The 4686-nt window shown below is 42.7% G+C and overlaps 1 long non-coding RNA gene across 1 annotated transcript; it reads left to right on the plus strand.

Moving 5' to 3' along the window:
* The first annotated feature begins 1108 nt into the window (after nucleotides 1-1108).
* LOC134296792 (uncharacterized) lies at nucleotides 1109-3713 on the plus strand. Its single transcript, XR_010003651.1, has 2 exons — nucleotides 1109-1635; nucleotides 1719-3713. It is a non-coding gene; the product is annotated as an uncharacterized LOC134296792 (long non-coding RNA).
* The last annotated feature ends 973 nt before the right edge of the window (nucleotides 3714-4686 follow it).

The following is a 4686-nucleotide window of genomic DNA, read 5'->3' on the forward strand; positions in this document are numbered from 1 at the left end:
TACATATTTGCAAATTTTCCAAAAGCCAAAACATTTCTCATCCCAAACATTTCAGCATGTATGTGTGTGCACGCAGACATGTATGTATGTACCCACATATTTTGGATAAGAGATATTATGTATATATGTGTGTGTGTTGAGCAGAGATTTCCAAACATTTCATATTGGTGACACACTTTTTAGTCACACACCATTTCATGGCACAGTAATTCAGTTTTACTAGCAAACCGGAGATTGAAACAACCCCTTATAAGAGATATGGACACATACATAAATTGTAATAATAAAATGTACGGGGACAGAACCTATCTCATGGAAACCTTTCATTGATATTTTTAAAAAACATATGATTGATTGCTTATGAACTCAGAGATTGTCTTCGCTCTGAAAAGCTCTGTTATAAATAAACACATATACTGTATTTCTTCACCTCTGAGACAACTCTGAGATTCTACACATATACTAATTTCATTACTACTAACATTAAATATATAATGTTGGTAGTAATGAAATTACACACACATACATAAACCTTCAATTCTAAGAAGCACCCTCTTTTTAGAGATGTTTATACGGGGAAAAGTGCATTTTAGTACAAAAGAAATAGGGTATATACACACACATGTGTGTGTGTGTGTGTGTGTATATATATATATATACACACATACATATACAGTAGAGTATCACTTATCCAACCTTTGCTTATCCAACGTTCTATATTATCCAACACAGTCTGCCTTTCAGTTTTTGTAAAATTTAATGTTTTTGTAGTCAATGTTTTCAACGTTTTGATGCTAAATTTGTAAATACAGTAATTACTACATAATGTCACTGTGGATTGAACTGATTTTTCTGTCAATTTGATCATAAAACATGATGTTTTGGTGCTTAATCTGTAAAATCATAACATAATTTGATGTTTAATAGGCTTTTCCTTGATCTCTTCTTAATATCCAACATTTTCACTTATCCAACATTCTGCCGGCCCATTTATGTTGGATGAGTGAGACTCTACTGTATATATATATATATATATATATACACACACACACACACACACACACACACACACACACACACATACAAATACACAAATTGTTATGGTTGAGCCTCATGGCTCTACTACTGGGAGACGTGGGCGTAAGACTCCTCGAGAGTCAGATACTCTCGAGGAGCAAGAAAAGAAGCGGCTGCGAGATATCTTTGCAGAACCATCTGACGAGGATTCTTTTGAGGGGTTTACTGAGAGAATGGAGGAAGAGATGGTTAGCTCGGAAGAGGATGACATGGAATGGACTCGTGTAAGGGAGGATTTGGGTGCCACTGGCAATGATAGTATGGAAGGCGATTGGGGACCTTCAGGATTAGACCCGTGGACAAGCTGGAGGGATGGGACGGGATCCACAGCTGGGGATGCTGTGGGGCGTAGTCAAAGGTGTTCCAGTTCTGATGAGGAAAGTGATGAGGAAACGCCCGGGCTAAGGAGAACAGCTGATAGCGATGAGGACTTGTAACTGGCATAAAATGGGGTTTGGGAGCAATAGCAAATTGCGTTGGGCAAGGTAATCTGGACGAACGCTTGGGATCTGTGTGGGAAGTTTTCCTGAAGACGGGTGTGATTCGTTTGCTGACTACGTAAGTTATCCTGGACATTGGGCTCAGACGGCGGGAGGAATTGTGTGGGGTTTTGTTGTGCAACCTCTGCTTAATCTTAATAGCTTTGACCTTCCGTCGTCTTCTTGACGGACGCCATCTGCTTACTCTGGACTTACGGACTGACTGACTACGGCCTCGGATTCTCCTACCTGTGTCTATTGTTGGAACTGGTGAACTACAAACGTCTGCATCTGCCTTACGACCTTCGGAACGGATTGGGACTTCGCTGACTGCTTCTGCCCTCGTCTGCTGTGTTTGTATCGGGAAATTGCCTGCTGTGTGGAGGAGTAACCTCTAAGTTACTCAAACATAGCTCTTGGCAGCAGAGAAGCATCTGCTGCCAATTAGTTGCATTCCTTTGAACTTTTTGTTCACCAGCTTCTGTTTGTTTATTCCCAGGCTGAAGCAAGCTGTTTTGATTTAACCCGGATTAAACTCCGGTTTAATCCGGTTTATCTTTTGAACGTTTTTCTTGTCTCTTTTTACTTTTAAGGCCAGTGTTTGCCTAGCCCTTGTCTTTTACGGGCATTTTTGGTTCTGTAACTTCAATAAACTTTGTTATCTTTTATCTTGTGGCGTTCTGTCTTTGACAGATTGCCCAACGCCCATAAAAAAGTTTTTCTGTAGTAGTTAATTACGTCAAGAAGACGATGGAGGAGTTAAAGGCTCGTTTTGATCAATTACAGGCTGCTTTTTACGCTGCGCAAGCAGCACAGCCAGCTAAAGGACATGTTATGACTCCCGAACGCTTTGATGGGTCTAGGAGCAAACTGCCAACTTTTTTGGCACAAATTGAACTTTATTTTTCCCAGCTTAGTGCACAAGCTTTTCCTACGGACACTAGCAAGGTGGCATTTATTTTGAGTTTGTTGACTGGTCCTGCAGGACAATGGGCCACTAATTTGATTTTGAGAAATGACCCAGTCAAGGACAATTTGAGTGATTTCAAAAAACTACTAACTGACACTTTTGGGGATCCCCTCCGTACGGAGAATGCTAGTTGGGCTCTGTATCGGTTGAAACAGGGAAAGGGGACTGTTTTGGATTATTTAAATAAGTTTAATTCGTACCGTCATCAGTTAGACTGGGGGAAAAATGCATTTATGCTTTTGTTTACTGCTGGTTTAAATGATTACCTCCAGGACGAATTGGCACGCTTGGAGCCGGCAGAAAATTGGGATGCCTTAATATCTAAAGTGTTGCGTTTGGATGCCAGGTTCGAGTCCCGTAAACAATCTAGAGCAATGTGTGCGCCACCTATGTTTGAATCTAAGGCACCTGTGGTAAAGGGGGACGAGCCTATGGAACTCGGGGTGTTTAAATAACTGTCTATAGCAGAAAAGAACCGTAGGAGACAACTGGGGTTGTGTTTGTATTGTGGAAATGCTGGGCATTTCGCCAGAAATTGTAATGTAAAACCTTCCCAGCTTTCGGGAAAAGGCCAGCCCTAGTGCGACGTGAGTCCAACGCATTAGGGCTTTTAAAGCAGTCAACTGAGGGGAAGAAACATGTCTTTGTACCCATTTCGTTATCTGTTGGGGGAAAAGAACTTGTTTCTACTTTGGCACTGCTGGACTCAGGGGCTACGGTCTCATATGTGGATGCTGAATTTGCTAGAAAGCATGGCATTCCTGTAGTGCGCAAAGCATGCGACGTATGGGTGGAAGGAGCGGATGGGAGACTATTGGAGACTGGGGTGGTTAACCATGAGACCTCAGAAATAATGTGGGAAGTACAGGGAGTAACGGGAACGTTTGTTTGGGATATTACGAGCTTACCCAGATACGATGTGATCCTGGGAATGGATTGGCTAGCTTTAGTAAATCCACAAGTGGACTGGGTGACGCGTAAGATAACTTTTAGGAGGCAGAAATGTTTTACTCTAAACCCTACTCAGCCTGATATGGAGGGAGTGCCTGCTGAGTATGGGGAATTCTCAGACGTATTCTGTAAGAAGGAAGCGGATAAGTTACCGCCGCATAGACCATACGATTGCGCCATTAGACTAGCGGAGGGTGCAAAATTGCCAGCAGGAAGGTTGTACGCCTTGACAGTACCAGAAAGGCAAGCTTTAAGAGAGTTCCTCGATGAGAACTTAGCTAAGGGGTTTATTCGTCCATCTAGCTCTCCAACTGCTGCTCCTGTGTTCTTTGTTGCCAAAAAGACAGGGGACCTCAGGTTGGTTTTTGATTACCGGGTCCTTAACAAACACACCATTCGGGATAGGTACCCGCTACCTTTAATCTCGGAATTACTATCGAGGGTGCAAGGGGCTAAGGTCTTTACCAAGCTTGACCTGCGGGGGGCGTATAACTTGATTAGAATACGGGAAGGTGATGAATGGAAGACGGCATTTAACACGTGTTTCGGATGCCACGAGTTCCGTGTAATGCCTTTCGGACTTTGCAATGCGCCTGCGGTCTTCCAGAGGTTCATAAACGATGTATTTAGAGACTTAATTGACCAATTTGTGGTGATTTATTTGGATGATATCTTAATTTTTTCTAAGGATGAAAGAGAACATCGTCAGCATGTTAAGCAGGTACTACATCGTCTGCGGGCTAATGGGCTCTTCGCTAAGGCTTCTAAATGCGTTTTTCATGTACCTGAAGTTGAGTTCCTAGGTCATGTAGTTTCAGGAAGGGAACTCAAAATGGATCCACATAAAGTTGACGCAGTCAACTCATGGCAAGAGCTCAAGACTAAGAAGGATGTTCAGAGGTTTTTAGGCTTCGCAAATTACTACCGGGAGTTTATCCCAAACTTTGCCAAACTCACGGTACCTTTAACGCAGCTCCTGCGTAAGAAACAGCCATTTGTGTGGGGGCGGGAAGCTCACGATGCGTTTTTACAATTAAAGTCTAGCTTTCAGGCAGACAACATACTAATACATCCAGATGTGGACAAACCGTTCGTAGTAGAAGCAGACGCTTCTAGCTACGCGTTGGGGGCTGTATTGTCTCAAAGAGATTCATCAGGGACTTTGCGTCCCTGTGGATTTTACTCTCGGCAACTAACACCATTTGAGCA

Source organism: Anolis carolinensis, chromosome 2 (genome assembly GCF_035594765.1).
Source record: "Anolis carolinensis isolate JA03-04 chromosome 2, rAnoCar3.1.pri, whole genome shotgun sequence".
NCBI lineage: Eukaryota > Metazoa > Chordata > Lepidosauria > Squamata > Dactyloidae > Anolis > Anolis carolinensis.